This window comes from Bos grunniens, chromosome 2 (assembly GCF_055505025.1).
Source record: "Bos grunniens cultivar Pamir isolate PY7600 chromosome 2, Bosgru_T2T1.0, whole genome shotgun sequence".
In the NCBI taxonomy this organism is placed as follows: Eukaryota; Metazoa; Chordata; class Mammalia; order Artiodactyla; family Bovidae; genus Bos; species Bos grunniens.
This window is the reverse complement of record NC_141166.1, coordinates 126,509,092-126,536,440: the sequence shown is the minus strand read 5'-3', so window position 1 is coordinate 126,536,440 and position 27,349 is coordinate 126,509,092.

The following is a 27,349-nucleotide window of genomic DNA, read 5'->3' as shown; positions in this document are numbered from 1 at the left end:
TGAAACTATTTTTTGAATAACTGTTCTTTGAGGTGGAGGTATAAAATTCTATGACAGGTTCTTTTAATTTTAGCATGTAATGATATAATTCTGTGATCTCTGACCTGCTTAGTTTCTAATTAGAGGTCTGTATTCTTACCTTTATTCTTCTATGTGTTATATTTTCTTACATAAGTGATATAGGAAATGAAAAATACCAGGCTAGGGGACATGGATATATATATATATATATATTTTTTTTTTTTTTTCTTTCTGCTTCATTGTTAAACCCTCAGGTTCAATGATCTTTTCTTTTTCAATGTCTAATCTGCTTTTAATCTCATCCAGGGACAATTGTATTTCAGATGTTATATTTTTCATGTTTATAATTTGCATTTGATTATTTTTTATAATTTCTATTTCCTGTTATCTTTATTTATTTCTCTATCTTCTTAAGTATATAAAAAATAGCCTTTTAAAATTCCCTTTTCTGATAGTGTCATTCCTGGGTCTGTTTCTATTGGCTTATTTTTATTCAGGTAATAGGTTACATTGTTGTGCTTTTAGACATGAGTAGTAATTTTTTTTTCTTTTATTGTGTGTTAAACATTTTAGTTACCTTGCTGAGTGTTTAGATTTGTCTTCCTTTAAAGAATGTTTTATTTATTTTTGTTTGTTTGGGCAATAATAAAAGTTATTGGATACCATTTTGATCCCTTCCAAACAATTCTTTAGATCTTTGGGGGCAGATAAGGAGGAGTTGGGCTTCCTAGGTGGTGCTAGTGGTAATAACCCACCTGCCATTGCAGGAGACCTAAGAAACGCAGGTTCCATCTCTGGGTGGGGAAGATCACTGGAGGAGGGCATGGCAACTGAGTGCAGTTTTCTTACCTGGAGAATTCCATGAACAGAGGAACTTGGCAAGCTACAGTCCATGGGGTTGCAAGGAGTTAGACACGACTGAAGTGACTCAGTATGCATTCTAGACTCACTCTAGAGATTGTTTAAAGTTAGTGTTAGCTGCTCAGTCACATCCAACTCTTTGTGACCCCATGGACTGTAGCCCGCCAGGCCCCTCTGTCCTTGGGATTCTCTAGGCAAGAACACTGGAGTGGGTTGCCATTCCCAAGTCTTGACCCTGTTAGGGCTCCATAAATGTGTCAGACTGCAGTCACTATTTCCTACATCAACCAGGCCACTAGGCTTTGTTTGGGTTCCCCCTCCGTGTTTTCCTGGTCTAGAAATTGCCTGTAGGCGGAAAGCCATGGCAGTTTTGTTATTCATCTCATTTATTTCTCTTATCTCAGGAATCGTAGTTCTGAGCTGCCTCTTTTCTGGTCTCTGAAAACAATTTTTAATAATTTTATAGTTTCCAATTGTTTACAGAAGAGATTTTGCCTGGGTTGTAACTGCTTTCTAGATTGAAGCAGTAATTAATAGATTTTTTTAAAGAAATGTTTGTTCAGTAAAGGCCTTTTAATGAAAAAGGAGACCATGTTTACATGTATGTGAAATATACCAATTTTAATCTCATGAGAATGAAAAAGGTACACTAGTAAATCCAAATAATGCATTAAATTATAGATTCATAATTTAAGGAAGGACTTTAAGAAGTCATTGATCTAGTTCTCTGAATATTGACATTGGTGAATGTGTCATTAAGGTTGATTGACTAATGGTTAGAACTGGCCTGATGTATCATAGCATCCCATATGAACATTTTATTATCAATGTGGTCAATCCCATAAAATCAGAATATTCCTGTTTTAATTTCATTGACCTCCACTTATTTGGATACCATTATCCTCCCTTTTCCCATTCATACGCAAAAGAAATGAGGCCAGTCTCTCATATGTAAAACATTTAATGGCAAAAGATTTATGCATGATGATAGAAAAGGACAAGAGAAAACAACACAATCTTGGCTGAAGATGTAGTTTTTCTACTTCCTAAATAGTATACAGGGACATATTCTAAAGCTATGAGAAAAGCTATGTAAAAGTTAGAAAGACGTTAACTTTCCTTTTAATGATGTATATTCTTCATTTCAGATTTTTACATGACTTTTTTTTATGTTCCTTTGTATGTATTTATATTTACAACTATGTAAATAAATGGATAATATCAAAGCTATCTTAATTTTCACAATTGTGGTTAGCATAATTAATCCTGGTCATATCAACAGAAAATTATGAGTATATAGTAGTAAATATTATAATTACAAGTAAGTCACCATAATTAAATTCCTTTTCAATGCTTCTGCCTAAATTTTTTTCTTTGTTTTTAAATAACTGTACATTTTTATGATGTTTGGGTAATATATGTAATGTATTTTATATTTTGTTATATTATAGTTTGTGGCAAAGATTAATTTCTTCAGACTCTAATAATAAACCTCATTAAAACTTCTCTATATTATTTTTTGTTATTGGTAGAAATAATTCTATATCAGAATTTAATTCAACATATACAAATTCATGTTGATATTTATGTATTAGTTGAAGCATTCCATTCATATAAATATTTCATGGATTGTTTCCAGCTAAATGTCAGATTTTAAAATACTGTATAAATATTACTTAAATATTCAGAAAAATGACTTTTTAAGTGAAAAAAACAAGAATTATCACTCTGAACACATAAGAAACACTTTAATAAATCAGAATAAAAATGTGAAATAAACCTTATTTCTTTTGAGCTCTTGAGGAGAAACAAATTCAGTTAGCAAAAATGATGAGAAAGGTTATGTCAAATAAAAATAACAAATAGCACCACAAGCAAAATAATTTGACGAGATGTGATGAAATATACAGCAATGAAATATTCTCATTGAGATATCACACAAAAGTATAGAAAGTTTCTTAATAACCTAAAGAAAAGAAAATTTACCTAAGTCTCAAATTTGGTCATAGATCAGCTTATGATTTTGATGCACGGCTACAATGTATTCAATATCAAGGTTCACAGAAGTTGCAAATCAGCTTCAAACATTGGTTGTGAATATCCTTCATCGGTTTCCTCTAGTTTCAGGTAATGAAAAATATCACAAGTACCATGGAGGATTGGCTATGAATTTAATGACTAACTTTGATGTGTGCATTTATATCTAAAGAGTTTTAACCATAAAATTGTAAATGCTAATGTAAACACACAAATGTGTGTCTACCAAAATTGTGTGAATAATCGCTCATTCTATTCTTTATAATTTTCCTGCAATTCTTCCTCTTCCCCTTTTATTTCTTTTTATTACAGATTTGCAGACACAAGTAAATTCTTATTATTATGTGGTTCGAGATAAGATGAAAATTGCAAAGCCTTCCCTTTCCTGTTTAAAAGAATTCTACGTGACTAAAGAACAGGCACAATGTTATTAGTAAATTTTCTAAATGTTGCTTCTTCTCTATGTGTATAATATTCATATTGCTCATGTCTTTCCATCATCCTATATCATCTAAAGACATCTAACATAGTGCTCTGTCCACCAAAGTGTCAGATAAATCCTTCACTAACTGAATATTTTTTTGGACTCCAAAATCACTGCAGATGGTGATTGCAGCCATGAAATTAAAAGAGGCTTACTCCTTGGAAGGAAAGTTATGACCAACCTAGATAGCATATTCAAAAGCAGAGACATGACTTTGCCAACAAAGGTCCGTCTAGTCAAGGCTATGGTTTTTCCTGTGGTCATGTATGGATGTGAGAGTTGGACTGTGAAGAAAGCTGAGCACCAAAGAATTGATGCTTTTGAACTGTGGCGTTGGAGAAGACTCTTGAGAGTTCCTTGGACTGCAAGGAGATCCAGCCAGTCCATTCTAAAGGAGATCAGTCCTGGGTGTTCTTTGGAAGGAATGATGCTAAAGCTGAAACTTCAGTACTTTGGCCACCTCATGCGAAGAGTTGACTCATTGGAAAAGACTCTGATGTTGGGAGGGATTGGGGGCAGGAGGAGAAGGGGATGACAGAGGATTAGATGGCTGGATGGCATCACTGACTCGATGGACATGAGTGTGAGTGAACTCTGGGAGTTGGTGATGGACAGGGAGGCCTGGCATGCTGCAATTCATGGGGTCACAAAGAGTCAGACAAGACTGAGCAACTGAACTCAACTGAACCAAACTGAATATATCTTTTGCATTCAGCTTTGAATTCAAGTTCTTAGTGTTTAAATTTAATTTTCAATCTTGAGTTATTTGGTATAATCACATATCATATCATTGAAATGATATGTGTTCAGTCACTCAGTCGTGTCCAACTCTTACTGACCCCATGAATCGCAGCACACCAGGCCTTCCTGTCCATCACCAACTCCAGGAGCTCACTCAAAGTCCATCGAGTCTGTGATGCCATCCCGCCATCTCGTGCTCTGTCATCCCCTTCTCCTCCTGCCCCCAATCCCTCCCAGCATCAGGGTCTTTTCCAGTGAGTCAACTCTTCACCAAAGTACTGGAGTTTCATCCTCAGCATCAGTTATTCCAATGAATACCCAGGACTGATCTCCTTTAAGATGGACTGGTTGGATCTCCTTGCAGTCCAAGGGACTCTCAAGAGTCTTCTCCAACATCACAGTTCAAAAGCATCAATTCTTTGGTGCTCAGCTTTCTTCACAGTCCAACTCTCACATCCATACATGACCACAGGAAAAACCATAGCCTTGACTAGACGGACCTTTGTTGGCAAAGTCATGTCTCTGCTTTTGAATATGCTATCTAGGTTGGTCATAACTTTCCTTCCAAGGAGTAAGCGTCTTTTAATTTCGTGGCTGCAATCACCATCTGCAGTGATTTTGGAGCCCCCCCCCAAAAAAGTCTGACACTGTTTCCACTGTGTCCCCATCTATTTCCCATGAAGTGATGGGACCAGATGCCATGATCTTAGTTTTCTGAATGTTGAGCTTTAAGCCAACTTTTTCACTCTCCTCTTTCACTTTCATCAAGAGGTTCTTTAGTCCTCTTCACTTTGAATCACGTATCTTTGTTCATGAAATTGTCTCTATGATATAAGAGAAATCTGAGACAGTAATTAACAAGTGTTATGTGTCATTACAAGGAAAAGGGCATCATCTCTTCAGAAAGTGTGCAGGTTTCAACAGCAGATTCATTGAATGTCAATAAAAAAGTAATGAGCTTTCCAAATTTTGCAAAAGCAATTTCTGTAAAGACCTGAAGGCTTTTAGGAAGCAAGAGAAAATGAAAGAACAAATCTACTAGAGACAGAGTTGATGAACTTGTCCCTATAATTTTTAAGAAGAACATGTCTACTGGTAACTCGATTTGGAAAATAATTTTTTAACCTGTATTTCATATTTTCACTTTCTATAATAAGTTTTAGTGATGATTTTGGCTTACTTCAGCAAAGTATTAGTTGACAGAACTTCCTGTTTGCAATTTGAAATTATTACATCGCTGCCTATAAAGTCTATTTTAGCAAGTCTCTTTCTGCAACTTGCTTTAAACATTTTTTTCTCTAAAGCAGTTTTAAGTTCACAGAAAAATCGAGCATAAGGTATAGAGTTTCCATATACTCCCTGCCTGCATCCATGAGCAGCTTCCCCCACTATCAACATGCTACACCAGTGATACATTTGTTACAATCAATGTATCCACAATACTTCACTATCCTCCAAAGACTATAGTTCACACAGGGTTTGTGCTTGGTGTTGTATATTCTATAGGTTTTAACAAATGTACAGGAACATGTATATATAATTATATATCATGTACAGGATAGTTTTACTGCCCCCAAATCCTCTGTGTGCTGCCCCCAAAGCCCTGACAACCACTGATCTTTTCACCATCGCTATGGTATGCCTTTTCATGAAAATTAAGTGATTGGAATCATGTATTATATGACTTTTCATATTTTTTTCACATAGTAATATGCAGTTAGGATCCCTCAGTGGCTTTTCACAGCTAAACGGCTCATTTCTTTTTAGTGCTAAATAATATTCTGTTGTCTATATATAACAGTTTGTTTATTCAGTAAACTATTGAAGTACATCTCAGTTGCTTCCAGATTTGGGGAATTAAGAATAAAGTTTCTATAAAAATCCATGTGTAATGTTTCTATAAACAAGTTTTCATCTCTTTTGGGTAAATACCAAGGAGTTCAATTGCTAGATCATATAGTAAGGAAATGTTTAGGTTTGTAAGAAACTGCCAAAGTGTCTTTCAAGATGGCTGTACAATTTTGCATCCTCACCGTAAGTTCTATTATTAATAATGAAAAAATAAGAAATATTCAGATCAGTTCAGTTCAGTTCAGTCGCTCAATTGTGTCCGACTCTTTGCGACCCCCTGAACCACAGCCTGCCAGGCCTCCCTGTCCATAACCAGCTCCTGGAGTTCACCCAAACTCATGTGCATTGAGTTGGTGATACCATCCAGCCATCTCATCCTCTGTCGTCCCCTTCTCCTCCTGTCCCCAATCCCTCCCAGCACCAGGGTCTTTTCCAATTAGTCAACTCTTCACATGAGGTGGTCAAAGTATTGGAGTTTCAGCCTCAGCATCAGTCCTTCCAATGAACACCCAGGACTGATCTCCTTTAGGATGGACCGGTTGGATCTCCTTGCAGTCTGAGGGACTCTCAAGAGTCTTCTCCAACACCACAGTTCAAAAGCATCAATTCTTCGGCACTCAGCTTTCTTCACAGTCCAACTCTCACATCCATACATGACCATTGGAAAAACCATAGCCTTGACTAGACGAACCTTTGTTGGCAAAGTAATGTCTCTGCTTTTCAATATGCTATCTAGGTTGGTCATAACTTTCCTTCCAAGGAGTAAGCGTCTTTTAATTTCATGGCTGCAATCACCATCTGCAGTGATTTTGGAACCCCAAAAATAAAGTCTGTCACTGTTTCCACTGTTTCCCCATCTATTTCCCATGAAGTGATGGGACCAGATGTCATGATATTAGTTTTCTGAATGTTGAGCTTTACGCTAACTTTTTCAGTCTCCTATTTCACTTTCATCAAGAGGCTCTTTAGTTCCTCTTCACTTTCTGCCATAAGGGTGGTGTCATCTGCATACCTGAGGTTATTGATAATTTCCCGGCAATCTTGATTCCAGCTTGTGCTTCTTCCAGCCCAGTGTTTCTCATGATATACTCAGCATAGAAGTTAAAGCAGGGTGACAATATACAGCCTTGACGTACTCCTTTTCCTATTTGGAACCAGTTTGTTGTTCCATGTCCAGTTCTAACTATTGCTTCCTGAGCTGCATACAGGTTTCTCCAGAGGCATATCAGGTGGTCTGGTATTCCCATCTCTTTCAGAATTTTCCACAGTTTATTGTGATCCACACAGTCAAAGGCTTTGGAATAGTCTATAAAGCAGAAATAGATGTTTTTCTGAAGCTTTCTTGCTTTCTTGATGATCCAGCAGATGTTGGCAATTTGATCTCTGGTTCCTCTGCCTTTTCTAAAACCAGCTTGAACATCAGGAAGTTCATAGTTCACATATTGCTGAAGCCTGGCTTGGAGAATTTTGAGCATTACTTTGCTAGCATGTGAGATGAGTGCAATTGTGTGGTAGTTTGAGCATTCTTTGGCATTGCCTTTCTTTGGGATTGGAATGAAAACTGACTTTTTCCAGTTCTGTGGCCACGGCTGAGTTTTCCAAATTTGCTGGCATATTGAGTGCAGCACTTTCACAGCATCATTTTTCAGGATTTGAAATAGTTCAACTGGAATTCCATCACCTCCACTAGCTTTGTTCATAGTGATGCTTCCTAAGGCCCACTTGACTTCACATTCCAGGATGTCTGGCTCTAGGTGAGTGATCACACTATCGTGATTATCTCGATTGTGAAGCTCTTTTTTGTACAGTTCTTCTGTGTTTTCTTGCCACCTCTTCTTAATATCTTCTGCTTCTGTTAGGTCCATACCATTTCTGTCCTTTATCGAGCCCATCTTTGCATGAAATGTTCCTTTGGTGTCTCTAATTATCTTGAAGAGATCTCTAGTCTTTCCCATTCTGTTGTTTTCCTCTATTTCTTTGCATTGATCGCTGAGGAAGGCTTTCTTATCTCTTCTTACTATTCTTTGGAACTCTGCATTCAAATTAGAATAACTTTCTTTTTCTTCTTTGCTTTTCGCTTTTCTTCTTTTCACAGCTATTTGTAAGGCCTCCTCGGGCAGCCATTTTGCTTTTTTGCATTTCTTTTCCTTGGGGATGGTCTTGATCCCTGTCTCCTGTTCAATGTCATGAACCTCTATCCATAGTTCATCAGGTACTCTGTCTATCAGATCTAGTCCCTTAAATCTATTTCTCACTTCCACTGTATAATTGTTAGGGATTTGATTTAGGTCATACCTGAATGGTCTGACTGTGAAGAAAGCTGAGCACCGAAGAACTGATGCTTTTGAACTGTGATCCTAGAGAAGACTCTTGAGAATCCCTTGGGCTGCAAGGAGATCCAACCAGTCCATTCTGAAGGAGATCAGCCCTGGGATTTCTTTGGAAGGAATGATGCTAAAGCTGAAACTCCAATACTTTGGCCACCTCATGAGAAGAGTTGACTCATTGGAAAAGACTGTGATGCTGGGAGGGATTGGGGGCAGGAGGAGAAGGGGATGAGATGGCTGGATGGCATCACTGACTTGATGGGTGTGAGTCTGAGTGAACTCCGGGAGTTGGTGATAGACAGGGAGGCTTGGCGTGCTGTGATTCATGGGGTCGCAAAGAGTCGGACACGACTGAACAACTGAACTGAACTGAACTGAATGGTCTAGTGATTTTTCCTACTGTCTTCAATTTGTCTGAATTTGGCAATAAGGACTTCATGATCCGAGCCACAGTCAGCACCTGGTCTTGTTTTTGCTGACCGTATAGAGCTTCTCCATCTTTAGCTGCAAAGAATATAATCAACCTGATTTCAGTTTTGACCATCTGGTGATGTCCATGTGTAGATAATAAGAGGTAATTCTATGGTATATATCAGCTTTCAGTAGAAATTTTCCTTGAAACCTCAGAATGAAGTGTCCAGTATTTTCATTTGAATTTCCCATGTCCATTTCAAAGAAAAACAGAGCACTTGACATCCCATATCTACCATGGTCCTCAAACATGGTTCACTATCTCAGTAAATCCACTCATCCACCCAGATTTCTACCTTGCTTCACCATTTACATTCTGTCTATCAGGAAATACATTTCTCTCTTTAAAATGTTTTATATCTATTTTCTTTAATAATATTTATTATATTCACTTCTACTATGATTTTGAGATTTTCTTTTCATTAACAATCAGATGCTATGAAGGCAGAGATCTCACTTTACTTATTCTTGATTTTATTTCTGATGTCTAATGGGCAATGCCTACAACACGGTAGACATTCAGTAAATATTTACTTAATAAGTAAAGCAAATTCAATGATCAATATAGTAGCCATTGTTGAATGCTCACATAGCATTTAGTGGAATTTCCTCAGCTCCTATTCCTTTTGTGTAGTGCCCTCATTTTATTCATCTAATCCTATCTCCTTCCCAAGGTCCTGTGCTTCATGTAGCCAATTATTTAGGCATATAACATTTTTCTGTGCAATAAGCTGTTAAGTGATATATGTTATTGGCTTCTAAGAATTGTTTCCATAGTCTTAGTAAGGAACACTGGATTGGCTTTTGTCCTGTTCCCTACATGTCCTATCTGTTCAGACATTTGGGCCTGTGCTTCCCTGGTGGCCCAGATGGTAAATAAAAGGGAAAAAGTAAAAGTCACTCAGTCGTGTCTGACTCTTTGTGACTCCATGGACTATACAGTCCATGGAATTCTCCAAACCAGAATACTGGAGTGGGTAGCTTTTCCCTGCTCCAGGGTATCTTTCCAACTCAGGGATCGAACCCAGGTCTCCCATGGTGCATTCCTGCCTACAGTGTGGGATACCTGGGTTCAGTCCCTGGATTGGGAAGATCCTCTGGAGGGGGCCATGGCAACCCACCCCAGTATTCTTTCCTAGAGAATCCCCATGGACAGAAGAGTCTTGTGGGCTATGATCCATGGGCTCACAGAGTCAGACACCACTGAGTGACTAAGCACACACAAGCCTTCCTGTAACCATAAAGGAAATGAGCAGAGAACACACTCTGAATATGCCTGAGGAAACTATAGAAAGAACACGGGTCCTTGAAACGTTGAGTTAATGAAACTTGAGTTGCTGATCCTGGTATCTTTTGTCGGGTAGAATATTACATCTTACTCATTGTTAGCAAGTTGAGTTAAAATTGTGGCTGCTTGCTGCCCAAACCATACAATAGATACATATACGTTTAAAAATTTATGAGATATAAGCAAATATAATCTAACATATATTTTATTTTGTTGTTTTAATACCCATGCCTACTTATTAATCCAATACTTTAAAAATAAATAATACTGAAGCAACTTCTAATATATTTATTTAAGATTTTCTTTTTTCAACAGCTGAATGAATTTCTAGTGCAAAAACAGATAAAATGCCTGAATTTCTATTATTTGTTCTTTTTATTACTTGTCTTTTAAAGTTAAAATATTATTCTTCATTTAAAAAATATTTTTACCTGCCCAGTTAGAAACTATGATAGGTTCTTTTTGAAGGAAACTTTTTTGCAGGGACAGTTAAGATCTTTGGAAGTTTGAGAACTTTGCCATCTTCTGAGTTCTGAAATCTTGGCACTGAGTTGTGGTTTAGTGTATGTTCTGACTGATCATTTGCATTTATTGCCTCTCCAAAAGTATTATATCCAGTGATCAATCTGTTATTCACCCAGAGACTTAGACATTTCTTGAATAAATTTCTCTTTAATGTTAGCATTATCGCTGAATATCTCCCACAAAAGTGGATTTATGGCCTAAAATTTTTGTTTCAGGGACTCTTACATACTGATTTTTATTACCTCACATCCTCTAAAGTAGCCATATCATAGAGGACATTTCAAAGGAACTAAAATATTTATGTTTCCCTGAATGAGAGAAGAAAAATAAATGAAGTCATTTTATACTTAAGAATAAAAATGGTCATAATTATCCCAACATATAATTTAAACTATGCCAATGATGTTTATTAGAAGGTCTGTGCTTGTTAAAAACAGCAGACATGACAACCTATTCCCTTAGTGTAACAGAGTTTCAAGAAGAAAAAAAATTGATCATTGACTCACAAAAACACTCCCACAGGATTAGATGAAACACCTATTGACTTTCTTGGAAAGCAGGCTGAAATGATTTATAATGACTAAATAACTAACACCACAAAAATTACGTATTGAATAAATGGTCAAGTGTAGAGAAATAAACTTTGGGGTCAATGGGAACATATTAGACTTGAATTTTTGGAGGCTTAAAGTATTTCTGTTTTTTGTGAAAAATGAAAGGCTCAAAAGGTCAAAATGTAAAGTTCATTAATTCATTTATCCAACAAATAGGTCTTAATTACTTCATGTGATGAACATTTTTCTTGAATCCCACAACGAAAGAAAATGTTTTTGCACTCCTCACAGAACTTTCAATTATAGTAGGGAGAGAAAGAAAGGAAATATCACATGTAGAAAAATCATTGTACACTAGATTGTGATATATGCCAAGGAATAAAAAGAACAAGGTAGATTATGAATGTAGGGTACAGGGTACATTATTTGAGTTGCAATTTAAAAGAAGGCAATCAGATTAGACCTCCTTTGAAAGTAATTTTTGTTTAGTTGCTAAGTCATGTCTGACTCTTTACAACTGTATAGACTGCAGCTCTCCAGTCTCCTCTGTCCCCCACTATCTCCAGAGTTTATTCAACTTCATGTCCACTGAGACACTGATGCCATAAAACCATTCATATCAGGAATTTCATTGTGTTTTAGAACAATACAAAAATAAAAGATTAACTGATATTCCAAATGTACCACAGGAATTGAGCATTATAATATCTTATGTGTATAACAGTGTTTACACACACACACTTATCTAATGTATATGATGAGGTTGTTACTGTTAGCCCATTTTAAGTTCAGTCAGTTGTGTCCAACTCTGCAATCTATGGACTGCAGCACACCATGCTTCCCTGTTCATCACCAGTTACTGGAGCTTGCTCAAACTCATGTCCATTGAGTCTGTGATGCCATCAAACCATCTCATCCTCTGTCATGCCCTTCTCCTCCTTCCTTCAATCCTTCCCAACATCCTTTTCCAGTAAGTCAGTTCTTTGCGTCAGGTGGCCAAAGTATTGGAGCTTCAACTTCAGCATCAGTCCTTCCAATGAACATTCAGGACTGATTTCCTTTAGGACGGACTGGTTGGATCTCCTTGCAGTCCAAGGGACTCTCAAGAGTCTTCACCAAAATGGCAGTTCAAAAGCATCAGTTCTTTGGCACTCAGCTTTCTTTGTTTATTTTGGCTTCCTCTGTTTGAAAGACTCTTCAGTGTCTAATTTCTACCCCGATGCAAGGGGGTGAAGTTGGTCACTTATTTAGGCTCACTTGTTTGTTGTATTTTGAACTGGCATGTGTGGAATGTGTGGTGAGTGTTCGCAGTGGATGGACCACAGTGGGTTTGCCACAGCCCAAGGTTGCATGTGCTTCCTAGGTCTACACTGCTGCATGTCCAGGGTGCTCTGCAAGGGCACTGTCCTAAGTGGTCCCTGCATTTTGTGCACTTCCCAGGTCTAAGCCACTCAGGTTCTCATGTGCTTTGCAGGGGTACAGACTGGACAGGCTGTGCATTTTGTGCCCTTACCAGGTCTGAGCAGCTCAACTGACCAGGTGCTTGGTGAGTGCACCATCCACATGGCCCATGCATCTCATTCACCTTCCAGGCCCCCACAGCTCGGTGTCTCAGATCCTCCGCAAGAGCACAGTCCCAGGTATGCCGTGGCTCCTCTGGGGAGCTGATCTCAGGCTGTGACACTCCTGGCAGATGTCAACTGTCCAGGATCCCAGAAAAATGAGGTTAGCAACTGGGATCCTGCTTATAGTTGGTGGAAGATGCGGTCTCTAGGGCTGAGATTGCAGCAGCCCCTTGCCTTCCAGCTCTGGCTGTCCCTCGTCTGCCTCTGCCTCCGGGGATGGGGCTCAGCATTTTTTATGGTCCAACTCTCACATCCATACATGACAACTGGAAAAACCATATGTTTGACTACATGTGACAGTAGACGAAAAGAAATTAAATGACTTGTCTGAAATCAATTAACTAGTTCTTTCAGCCCTAACTTCTGTATTTGAATCACATTAGTTAAAACACTCTTAAGTTTTCCAGCTCTTGTAATCTATTTTTTTTAACCTTTTGGATGACCATTGTGAGAAATCACAATTTATAATGTTCAGACTTGGTTCAATTTTTTAAACTACTTTGAACAATGAATTATGATTCTTAATAGGAAGAGTCAAGATGTACTCTGACTACAGAGACTCATTTTTAAATAACATTTAATGTGCAGATTATATTAATGATATTTAGCACAGATAACCTGTTTAATTGGCTCTGTGGAGAGTCAGCATAGGTATAGAAGTGAGGTGAGCTTCTTTTGATTAAATTGTACAGGCTGCCCCCAATAGAGTGAGGTGTCAGATACAATAACTGTCTTGTATTTCTGACTTACCGGCTTATGGACATTATTTAATAGCTTGTCAAAAGTCATTTAAATAAACTGATTTGAAAAATGGCATTCAGTACAGATTATTCATGTAGAAAGCAACATTTAAATCAGAGTAATAAACATTTTTGTTTTGTTACCTATAAAGAACAAATTTATGTAAATTCCACTACAAGGTCTTATTAAAAGTATTGAGTGATGATTGCCAAGTGTTTAGCAAGAGTTTTTAAAATACATTACACAGAGTTAGATGCTGTCTTGAAGATTACAACTGAATGACACCATACGAGTATCATATAGGATCTAACAATGAGAAAATATATATAATTTTTATAAATTGAAATGCAGGAAAGCAAAGATGTAAAATTCACTTTCATAAACAGTTTGTAAAAGAACTAGCTAAAATTTCCTAATATATACTTGGTCATCATATTCTGTATGTGAGGCAGGACATGAAAATTAGAGTCAGAATTTCCATGTTATAACTGATAAGAAGCTCTGGTCAAAAATTATTGGTGAGAGAAATGCTTGGAGTATGATATGAAATGTCCATCAAGATAGTATAAAATGAAATTTAAAAAGGTAAGAATCAGATACTACAGAGCCTTGAAACAACATCAAAATGCTTCACATTTGCCTTAAAAACAGAGGAAAGTTACCGAGCAGGAGTCTGACATAATTAGATTTGAATTCCACAAAATTCCTCTTCCTGCAGTGTTAAAAATAAATCTAAAAGATATGCAGTATAAGGTGGAGGACCACGTAAGACAAAGATTAGCAAACTAGGGATCTATGGGTCAAATCCAGCCTATCACCTGCTTTTCTTTTCAATCCAGGACTTAATATTAGTTTCTACATTTTTAAATGTTTGAAGGAAAAATAGAAGAATAATATTCATGTCACATAAAATTATATGAAATGCAAATTTAAGTGTTCATAAACAAAGTTTTATTGGAACATAGCCATGCTTATTCATTTCATTAATATCCCACCTCTGACTGCTATTGTCATTATAACCTCAGCATTAGTAATTGCAACAGACATCGCAAAGCTCAAAAAGCCTAACATACTTATTACACGGCCCTGGACAGAAAAAGTTTACTGATTCCCGATTTCAGCTATTGAAGTGATCCAGGTGAGATCTGATAGTAATTTACAAAGATAGAGAATAATAGGTGAATCCAAGAGGGATAATTTTACCTTCACTTGACAATACATTGAGTGTAAGTATAAGGGAAAATGTGTTGTCAAGAGGCTCCTAAATTTCTGAATAATATGTACATGTTGACAGCATCCATAAGTTAGTTCATATCGGAAGAGGATCACATTGGCCAGTGAGTGGAGGGAAAAAAGGTCTCAGTTTCACACATCTGAGTTTCAGATACTTTGAGTTATGAGTACGTATGTAAAGCCGACAGCTGAATATATATGGAGTTCAGATGAATGATTCAGACTGGAGCTGTAAAAATGTGAGTGACCAATAGGCCATATATAGCAGTTAAATTCATTAGTTTCTATGAGGCATCCAAGGATGAGAGTGCAAAATGATGCCAGAGTCATCCTAGGGCCAAATATGAAGGATTTGTGGTATTTATTGTATGTAAAGTAAGATGTCCCTGTGAAGAAGTCAGGAAAAAGAGGGGTAAGAGAGAAAAGATGAAAACTAACAGGCTTTACTGTCATGGAAAACAAAGAAAAAATGTCAAGAAAGAAGGAATGCTCAACCATGTACGTCCTGCTAAGAAGCAAAACAGGTGACTGACCAAATCTCTATTAATATAACTAACTTTAGCCATGCTTTTTTGGACTGAAATTTATTTCTACATTATCTATAATAAATATTCTGAAGAATGGTCAGGCCAAATAAGTCAATAAAGACAAAAAGCCCTGATAGTTTGAATTATACAAATATTTAAAACTGTACAACTGAAAAGCAAATGCCAAATCAAAGAAAAACAGAAAACTGGGAAAATATTAGCAATGCATATGATAAAGATTTATGAAGCAAAATTATTAAAGATCAATGATAAACTACTGAGTTCTGCAATAGAAAATAATCAGACAAAAATTGAATAGGCAGTTCAGAAAAATAGCAATGCATATGATTGGTAAAATTTTTTTAAATTTAAATTTATTTTTAATTGGAGGATTCTTGCTTTACAATATTGTGTTGGTTTCTGCCATGTGTCAACATGAATCAGCCATAGGTATACATATGTTCCCTCCCTCTTCAACCTCCCTCCCACTTCCTACCCCATCTTAACCCTTGTGGTGGCAGAGCAAGCACTGTATGATTAGTAAACTTGAACAAAATACTCAGCAAATGAACATTTCATTTCTATGCCTGTAAAGTTGAGAACTAAACCCTATAAAGTGGTTACTCCTTATATAGGAGATTCACTTCTACCTTCTGGTTCCTAAACCAATATGCGTGTGTGCTTAGTCACTCACGTCTGACTCTTTGTGACCCCATGGGCTATCACCTGCCAGGCTCCTTTGTTCATTGGATTCTCCAGGCAAGACTACTGGAATGGGCAGCCATTCCCTTCTCTAGAAGATCTTCCCAATCCAGGGATCAAACCCAGCTCTCCTGAATTGCAGGCAAATTCTTTACCATCTGAGCCACCAGGGAAGCCCCTAAACCACTATAAGTTAATTAATTGTGTGTTGAGGTTTTATATATCGAAGGAAATTTACAAACAGTGATAATGTCTGAAAAAGAAACATTTTTGAGTGATCATACTTAAAAAATTATGGCCACAAAAGCATAACAAATGCTATGAAATTCAGGATTATAAAGTGCAATTGAGGGAAAGCAAGTGTTTCCCTTCAGAAGAAATGTGCAGTTTTTGTGCTGTACAAAACAGAGATGAATGCTTAAATAAGTGGACAGGGGTAGCCTAGGAGTTGAGAGACCTGTATGGTTCTAATCTTGTAAATAACATCTCTGTGTACATTTCCTCATACAGAGAATTGTTATGAGGCATAAGCAAGTTATTCTGATGGAGAAAAATTATTACACATGTATGTTTTTTCTCTGGGATCAGATTGTATTGTTGGTCAATATGTTATTTACATATTGCATGTTTTCAAGACCCTGTTTCAGTGCACATCAAAACATAAACAATATCAGCAATGGCATTTAAAATACATTATCTTTATCAGTAGAAGTTTATGCTATTTTAGTAATGTCAGGATGATGAATAGCATATAATTCAGAGAAGAATGGCCCAGAGCAGATATATAGAATTTACATAGGATGGGTTCATCTGGCAATAAATCAAATGAAAATTTCAATTTTATGGTCTTAACATTTCAAGAAGCTAATCCTAATTTACAATTTATTTGCATGATTTGAGCATTTTGACCCTTTTATTTAATCTCAAATTATGTCATCTTTACCTAAATGATCATCATTTTTATGTTATTAAGAGGTTAATTAGTTTTCTAATGTATAGTACTGAAAGGTACTTTTGAGACTGAGATAAATGCATTTTTCTAAAAGAAAGTTTGCTATAATTCCAGTGTCCCATTTCCATCATGTTATTCCATACTTCTAAATATAGTTCCAACATTTGATATGTTCCTTTGAAAGCATGCTCAAGTCTTATTTACACATGAATGTCCAATGTAATTAATGAAATCTAAAATTCCTGGAGTACTGGGTTACTGTCCTCCTTTTCTTTTTTTTTTTTTTTTTTTTAATATTTCCCTACAACACATAGTAGAGTTCAGTGGTTTTCAACCCTGGCTGAGCATCAGAATGATCTGTGAAGCTGTTAAAAATATCGTGAGAGAGGCCAACCTCCTGGTCCATTCCCACTGAGTCTCAAGCTGAGACAGAATCTCCTGGGGTGGGCTCTGTCATTTTTATTTTGAAAAAATCTTCACAGATGATAGTGAGACTGAATTAATTAAGCTTTTTCAGATTATAAGTAAAAAAAAAAAAAAGTTCCTCTAGAGCTATCTTATAAAAGGAGGGCTTATTTTAAGGTTACAGAAATCACAGAACAGAGCCAAAGCCTGCGAGCATGGAAGGGGCCCCACGGAGGGCTTTTCCTGCAGCCTGCTTTCTGACCCCTTTTTGTCTCTGCATGTCAGCATCATTCACCGTTCCACTTCGAGGCAAGCATCCACTGTTTCCCAGCTTCTCAGTTTGCATTATCTCTTTTTTGAGGAAGCAGTCAGGCTGATCCCTGAATCTCTTAGTAGTGATTCTAAGTTCTTAGGATAGGGTCCATCTGTTGAATTTGAGTCAGATTCCAAATCTTTGCATGCTTGGTCACTCAGGCATGTCCGACTGTTTGCAACCCTTTGGATTAGCCCGCCAGACTTCTCTGTCCATGGGATTTTCCTGGCAAGAATACTGGAGTGGGTTGCCATTTCCTTCTCCAGAGGATCTTTCTGACCCAGGGATCAAACCCACATCTCCTGTGTCTCCTGCATTGCAGGTGGTTCCTTTACCTGCTGAGCCATCAGGGAAGCCCAGAACTGGCCATGTACTACCATTTACTACCGTTACTGCTCCCACCAAGGATGGTGTGAGGGAAATAGAGGGACCGATCTACTAGGTCCACTATAATAGTGTGTCTCAGGTTCAGGATCACTGGATAATTCATTTAAATAACAAACATTTACAAGTTCAAACAGGTGCCCCACTGGACTGAGAATATAAAATTAAACAGCATAGATATGCTCCCTGCTTTGCAAGATGCTTCAAATAGTCTGTTTAATTTTTTTTCCCAGGGGAGAGATAGTAGCATACTGATGAAAGTTGAAAGTGAAAGAGAAGAGACAAAGATGATTAAGGTAATCCCATAATTTATTATATAAATGAATATACTTTTGAGAGTGAAAGACACTAGTGAAAAGAATATATGATCACTTTAAAATTGAAGCTCAGGTTTCTGGCTTGGGAAACTGGATGACAATGCTGCCGTTTTACTAAAGATCTCAGAACAGGTTCAAGTCAGGAGGAGGGCTTCAGTTTTGCTACCTGCCTATGGGCTTGTAGGTCTGGAACTCCAGAGGCTTTTCTCAGCAGAGATATTCATTTAGAGTCAATAGTCTATTGACAATAAATGAAAACAATAGGGTATATCACTCTCACCAAGAGCTTTTATCTCTTAAATCTTCCTAAGGCAAAACAGTTGCTTCTTTAAGATCTATATGTCCCTGGCTGTTTACCTCTTTCAGATATTAACATAATTTGAAGCCACACTTCCATATTACTGTTAGTAAACTATCTTTATATTGAAAAATTCTGCCAAAACTAGATGGACATTTCTACTCTCAGCTTGGTAATCAAATTTACAATAGTGATTTAGATTTCACTAGGTTTATTTATTTCCAAAGCCTTAATTTTTATTTGTAAAAATATTATGTTTAATTCTTGATGACATTTAGATAATTACGTTCAATAATAGATTGAGTGAATGAATAATTAGTGAAACTAGATGTTGAGAAGGGAGGATTTGAGGTTTTCAAAGGTTTGTTCTCTTTGTTAATTACAAATACAGTAATCTCATCCCCTTTTATTTTCCTTTCAATGAAGAGCAGATGATGAGGATAGTGTGGTATGTGTGTATGTGGTGTGTGTGAGGGAGAGAGAGACACAAAGACAGAGACAGAGGGAGAGAGGGAGAGAGGAAGGTAAAGGAAGGACAAAAAAAAAAGAAAGGGAAAAGAGAGAAGGAATAGAGTTTTCTGTGCTTTGCTAAATTCTTCAGCATTCTTATTATCTTGTTATAGTCTTATTTGTTCTCACAGTATAGGGCTCGTTCCCTCATTTTATTTTCTCACTTCCCAAGGCTGTGCTTAGAGCCATGAGTTCTAAGGATCCTGAAAGGCAATAGTCATTCTCAGTACCAGTGGGTACCAATGCCTGGAGGCTTAAGAAATGATTGATTTAACACTGTCATCATCTGTTCCTCATTTTACTGAGTGCACACACTGACTTCCTATTGTCAAAACTGTGCAATTTAAGAAACACCACAGTAACTACTTTATACTGACACTACAACAGTGTTACCTATCATACAAATGTTTTCCCAGGTATAGAGACTGACAAATAAAATGTATAATGCCTAAAGAACTAGTGAAAAGCAACATTTATAGATCAGAAAACTCTGTTTTTGGTGTATTCCAAATTATCTTCCAATATAGTCTCATTCCCAAGATTTCAATTTCAGGTATCATTTCTGTTAGATTTAAGCTAGTAACTGATGAGACTGAAAGTATGTGGTATCTTTTCAGCCTCTCTTTAACAATCGAAAACATAAGTCTCTATTGGCAAACTCTTAACTTGGAGGGATGGGTGTGTTTGTGTGTGCGTGTGCACGTGTGTATGTGTGTGTGTATACATGCCTGCAAGGGTCTTCACATCATCCATTAGTTGGCATCACATTAGTTAGTTTCTTAGTTAGGTAGACAGGGTAGACAGGCATTGCCTATTGGAACTGTGTGTTGAAAGTGAATGTGAGGATTATGAAGGTCTTTTCCAACATGTCTGTGAAAGACTCTATCATAGTGGTTATGGAAACTGACCATCTTTCCCTAAAATTGAGTAATTCATTCTATTAAATTAATATAATTTCATATGGTATACATATTGTAATACCTGTGAAAATAGATTTGACTTATGATTATATCTTATTTTCTATTATTTATTTGGTGAAAATATCTAGATGGCACAGTGGTAGAGAATCCACTTGCTCATGCAGGAGATGTAAGAGCTGCAGGTTTGATCCCTGGGTTGGAAAGATTCTGTGGAGTAGGAAATGGCAACCCACTCCAGTATTCGTGCCCAGAAAATTCTTTGGACAGGCAACCCTGGTGGGCTATAGTCCATGGGGTTGCAAGGAGTTGGACAGGACTGAACAACTAAGCACAAACACACACGCACACACACACACATGCAGGAATTGAGTGAATGGTTCAAGAATTCATTCTCTTTGCTCCTTTCATGTACAAAGCAATAGCAGCTACAGTAGAGGCATTAGAATATGAAGTTGTTTAGGCTCATGATGTTTAGATAATTCATGAAGGCATTATCAACTAAATAAGGTCTCAGATCTCAGAGATAAAGTGAAGTATTTTAAAACAATTGTAGATTTTAAAACTTGAATTTGAAAATTAGTGATATGCATCCTGTTGCTATTTTAATCAAACTACATAAATATGAAAATTATATAAATATTTAGTAAATTATATAAATAATTATTTATTATTGAGTATATTGCATAAATAATTTCTTTAATTTTGTGTCTGTATGAGATGATGAATGTTAAACAAACTTATTGTGGTAACCACGTCATGAGGTATATAAATCAAATCAAACCAAAAAAACTAGTTATACTGGGATATAATTGACATACAGCACTGTGTAAGTTTAAGGTTTACAGCATAATGATTTGATTTACATACATCATTTCATATAGATACAAAATTAAAATATTAAAAATTTTTTCTTCTGATGAAAGCTCTTTGAATTTATTCCCTTAAAAACTTTCATATATAACACTCAGAAGTGTTAATTGTATTTATCGTGTTGTACATTACAGTCTTAGTATTTATTTATCCTATACCGGGATGTTTTTTTAAATTTCTTTAATGCATTTGTTATTCAATCATTCTATCAAGAAAGTGAAACGTTGCTGCTACAAGCTGTGAATGACACCAGGATTCATGACCTCCAGAGGAGAGGGATTCAATCCAGGGCCAGTGATGAGGCTTGATTACTCAGGGCTTTTTGTGTAATAAAGTTTTATGAAAGTATAAAAGATGTAGAGAAAGCTTCTGACATAAACATCAGAAGGGGATAGAAAGAGTGCCCCCTTGCTAGTTTTTAGCAAGGAGTTATATACCTGTTAGCAAGCTGCTAATTAGAGAAAGGAAATGCCTCAAAACTGAGAGGGTTGCACCAGACCCCTCACCCACAACATACACTCTGAGATAGCATCGGCACAAAGTGAGTCATCCTGAGCCATAAAGCAATGGTCACGAATCTTGAAGAAAGGTAGATTTCCAAGCAACTACATAGTTCATTAACATAGTTTAAAGAAGACATTTCCATGGGAAAAGCGCATTGGTTAGCTCAAGGTTTGAGACAAAGTTCAATTCAGGTGGAACCAAGTGTCGTCATGACAACACAGAATTTTAAAAGAAAAGCAAAAAAAAAAGTCTGCCACTTGCAGTTTTTATTTCTTCCTGCTGCCTGGAGACTTCTGGCCTCCCTACCAAGGCCACTGACACTCTCAAAATTCCTCTTTTGCTTTCTCTTCCTCTCACATCCCAAAATTCAATAAGTGATGCTGTAAGTCTGCTTGGCTTTCCATAACAACATACCACATCCTGGGTGGCTTAAACAACAGAAATTCATTCTTCACAGTTCTGTAGGGTGGGAAGTCCAAGGTTAAGGTGCCAGCCAGGTATGCTTCATTCTTAGACCTCCTGTCCTAGCTTGTAGGCGGCTGCTGTCTCACCTTATGTTCACCTGACCCCTTTGTGTGTTTGTGGAGAGCAAGTGAGCTCTCTGGTGTCTCTTCTTGTAGGGACACTAACCCTATCAGATCACGGTCCCATCCTAATGACCTCATTTATTTCCTTAGAGGCCTCCTCTTCAAATATAGATACACTAGGGTTAGGGCTTCAATGTATGAATTTGGGGAGTGGACCCAAATATTCATATTTTAGCAGAGACCAAGTCCAGGAAAATTGGTAAATATATTATTGCCATTACTACCATCTTATTTTAGATTCTTTTTGTTTCTTGCTTGAATAATGTTGAAATTTCTAATCTACAGTCTTTGTTTCTCCATTCCATCCTTCTCATAAGTGCTTTGTTTTGATTATAATGTTTAAATTTGATGTAGTTGCTTCCATGACTAAATATTTCAGTTCTTTAGAATAAAGTATAAGTTGCATGATATGTACAGCCATCTATTATCTATCTCTTTTTGCTTTACTCTACAGCATAATACACAGAACGCTCCTCACGGTACATATGACGCAATGCTATAGATTTATAAATGACTCTTTCAAGTACCGAGGTTTTATTCTTTTTATTTGTTTATTTTTGTCTTGGGAGATCCTTTCTCTCATTGGAAAATGTCTACATATCATTATGGTCCCAGCAGACATGTCAAATCCTCTATGAAGTCTCACTTCTTTTTTGTTCCTATAGACTATGTCTAGAAAAAAATTTCTACTAACCTGAAACAAAATGTATGTTTGAAAAAGACCTAAGATAACTCTAAAAACTTTTGGGCCACACAAAAAATCAAAGTTGTTATTTCAAAAGACAGAGCAAATAAAAACCGTAGTGTTCAATATTCAAATACATGAGAAACAGTTAAGTAATGTTTTTAGTGAAACTTTGTAGCTTTAAATGCTTATTTTAATAAATAACAAGCTCACTTCAATCAGAATTATGCAAGTTAATTTGAAAACCTGGTTGGAATGAGTGAATTTTTAGGTAATTGCAAAACATATATGGCAAAAATATACAAAATCCAAACAGAATATTTTGCATATTAAAAAATGACAAAAAAGAAAAGCTCTTTCTGAAATAACTCCAGCTCAAAACCTTTTTAAAGAATTATTCAAAACCAAACAACAACACGAAAGGAAGAATATCAAAAAGAATTCCATCTAAATTCCAAATCCTTTGGAAGAATACCAAGGTCTATGAAAGACAGCAATGAATTAGAAAGCAGAAACCAAGACAGTTTTTTTGAATGTTGCTACAAAAATGCGTGGAGGGGGGAAGGCAGCAAATGAAAGAATAATAAATTTGAACAAGTCAAGTTTATAAAGTAATGGAAAGATGAAACAATATTAAGAAATCATATATTATCTCCATAGTGCCAATATATTTGCCTACACTTAATAAAGTTGGGCTAGACAGATACTTATTTACTATCATAAAATAGAAATGGCCCCACTCAAAAATCACAATTATACTTAATGCAAAAAAATAGTTATGCTTCTATTATGTCATGAGTATAAAAATTATGTTTATTTGCAGTAAGAGAATAAGATAATTTAGAAAAATGTTGGGCATAATATTAAAATTCAGAAATCAATTTTATTCCATATAAATGATAGGCAATTAGAAGCTATACTTGAAGAAAGGACCCAAATAACAATAATATGATAAATTAAATATCTAATCATTGCATATCATATCAGTTAGAGAGTGGCAGGTATTTTTTTCACGTGAGTAGCTTTCACTTTTTTGTGGGTTAATTCTTTTTCACTTTTAAACATGGAAAAATTAAAATATATAATGAAGTAGAGAGACTAGTGGAATGAACCTCTATCTGTCTTTCATCCAGCTTTAATAATACTACATGGCCAATCTTCTTTCATCAAAATGTTAACCCATGTTTCTAAAAACTTCACAAACTTAATTTGACCTAATTATTATGTAAAATGTAGTTAACAATAATAATTCTTTAGTATCATCTGTGTTCAAATTCCCATGATTGTGCACATATCACTCTCTTTCTCCTGCCTCCCTTTCTCAATTTATTAACCAGTTTTGTTTGTCTCATATTTCCTATTGTTTGAACTTTGTGAATCATTTAAAATGACACTCTAGTGTCATTTAATGTATTCTTATAGGCGTTGTAGTTAATGGCTAGATCAGGCTTATATATTTTTATTTTAGTAAAACACTTTCAATATGGTGTTGTACACATCGATCAGGAAGCATGCACCTCTGGCTGTGTCTTTCTGTAATGTTGGTAGCCACTGATAATCCTTGTTAGAACCATATTTTTCATTATGAGTCACAAAATAGAGCTATTAAAATTTAATTAATCCATTAGTCAGACTAAATGTTGTCTATTGAATAACAGAAATATCTTTATTAGAGTGAACATGTTTAATATTTTTGTACCTTTCATTTTTTGCTATGCTTAAAGATAAATCCTTGTTTCTAAAAAACCTATTGTTATTTAGTATTTTTGTAATCTTCCCAGTCATTATTGCTTGACATATTTTAACAACACACTCAAAAATATTCATCCTATTCATGCAATTTTCTTATTGCTTTAGACTGAATTATTCCAATCTAAGATTCTGAGGCAGAAATTTTTATGCAGGAGGTTTCTTAGGAGATTTTCAAAAGAGGCAGACTTGGGAAAAAAGTATGTTAAGCTCTAATGCAATAATAATAATAATAATAAATGAAAGCTATATGGAAGCCAATTATATGGAGAACTCTGGAGCTGGACAATTTCCAGAGTTGTCTTGGACCAGTGGAAGGATACCAGATCTCATTACCCTTAAGGAACCAGCGTTTGGCAACAGAAAGAAAAAAGAAAACAGAGGAAGCTGTCTGTGTTTAAGGAAAATTCCTGGAGAGCAAATTAGATGTGAGATGTCAGCAGAGGGAAGATGCCTCCTGCCTGGAGGGCAATTCTTGTGGGCACCACAGCATCCAGAGTGGCTTATTTTGTGCCACTCACACCCACTTGCTTCCTGTAGTAAGTTTAGTTCATCTATAAATACCTTCTCTAGGTATCTCTATAGAAATATCTTCTCTCGGACACTACAAAAACCAGGTGAGTAGGAAGGACTCAAATCCCAACAATTGCAACTGGTCTTGAGGATACAACTGATACCCTTTCTCTCCCTCATCTTTGACTCATTCTAAATTCTCTGTAAGCTAGAACAGCCTCTATTCTGAGTAAGCTATATATATATATATATATATATATGTAGCTTACCCCAGACCATCACACCTGGTAAAGAATCTGCCTGCAATGAAGGAGATCCTGGTTTGATTCCTGGGTCAGGAAGATCCCCTGGAGAAGGGATAGGCTACCTACTCCAGTATTCTTGGTCTCCCCTGGTGGCTCCAATGGTAAAGAATTCTCCTGCAATGTGGGAGGCCTGTGTTTGATCCCTGAGTTGAGAAGATCCCCTGGAGAAGGATATAGCTACCTACTCCAATATTCTGGTCTGGAGAAAACAATGGACTGTATACAGTCGATCATGACTGAGTGACTTTCACTTTTTTTTCAGACCTTCACACCCGAGGGACTGGTTTATCATGGCCTCTTCAGGTTACCAGGCTACTGCACTCGTCTATTTGCTGCTACACATAGGCAGAGTAGGAGTATTAGGAAATACCTGCGTGGATCCCAGGGAGACAAATGTTTTCTTTTCTGCCTCCAATGCATAGTAGCATTCCCGTCTCCTCTTGATGTGTGTGTGGGGATGTGTGCATGTGTGTTAAGTGTTAGTCACTCAAGTAGTGTCTGACTCTTTGTGACCCCATGGATTGTAGCCTGCCAGGCTCCTCTGTCTATGGAATTCTCCAGGCAAGAATAATGGAATAGGTTGTCATTTCCTTCTCCAGATATTCCTCTTAATACTCAAGGTGAATTGCCAGTGTTGTGATTCCTTCCTATGCTTTCTCTTGGCACTAGGACCTTGAAGAAACCTATAGCAACCATCACTTAATGGTATAAACGATCCTTCTGAGAACTGGAATCTCTAGGACAACATCATCAAAAAAGGAAACCACATTCCCACCAACAGTGTAAGAGGGTTCCCTTTTCTCCACACCCTCTCCAGCATTTATTGCTTGTAGACTTTTGGATCACAGCCATTCTGACTGGCGTGAAATGGTACCTCATAGTGGTTTTGATGTGCATTTCTCTGATAATGAGTGATGTTGAGCATCTTTTCATGTGTTTGTTAGCCATCTGTATGTCTTCTTTGGAGAAATGTCTGTTTAGTTCTTTGGCCCATTTATTGATTGGGTCATTTATTTTTCTGAAGTTGAGCTGCAGGAGTTGCTTGTATATTTTTGAGATTAGTTGTTTGTCAGTTGCTTCATTTGTTATTATTTTCTCCCATTCTGAAGGCTGTCTTTTCACCTTGCTAATAGTTTCCTTTGTTGTGCAGAAGCTTTTAAGTTTAATTAGGTCCCATTTGTTTATTTTTGCTTTTATTGGAGAACAGTGTGGAGATTCCTTAAAAATCTGGAAATAGAATTGCCTTATGATCCAGCAATCCCACTGCTGGGCATACACACTAAGGAAACCAGAAGGGAAAGAAACACGTGTACCCCAATGTTCATCGAAGCACTGTTTATAATAGCCAGGACATAGAAGCAACCTAGATGTCCATCAGCAGATCAATGGATAAGAAAGCTATGGTATATATACACAATGGAGTATTACTCAGCCATTAAAAAGAATTCATTTGAATCAGTTCTAATAAGATGGATGAAACCAGAGTCTATTATATAGAGTGAAGTAAGCCAGAAAGAAAAACACCAATACAGTATACTAACACATATATATGGAATTTAGAAAGATGGTAACAATAACCCTGTATACGAGACAGCAAAAGAGACACTGATGTATAGAACAGTCTTATGGACTCTGTGGAGAGGGAGAGGGTGGGAAGATTTGGGAGAATGGCATTGAAACATGTATATTATCATGTATGAAACGAGTCGCCAGTCCAGGTTTGATGCATGATACTGGATGCTTGGGGCTGGCGCACTGGGATGACCCAGAGGGATGCTATGGGGAGGGAGGAGGGAGGAGGGTTCAGGATGGGGAACACATGTATACCTGTGGCGGATTCATTTCTATATTTGGCAAAACCAATACAATATTGTAAAGTTTAAAAATAAAATAAAATTAAATTAAAAAAAAAGGAAACCACAAATTCCCCAAGTAAATATTCTTGTATGATAAGCAAGGCTATTTTTACCCCTTGGTTACCTCACCCTCATATTCTATCTGTGGGGGATACAGTGCATACAATGGTCTTTGAGGATGAAGAGTTGAAAC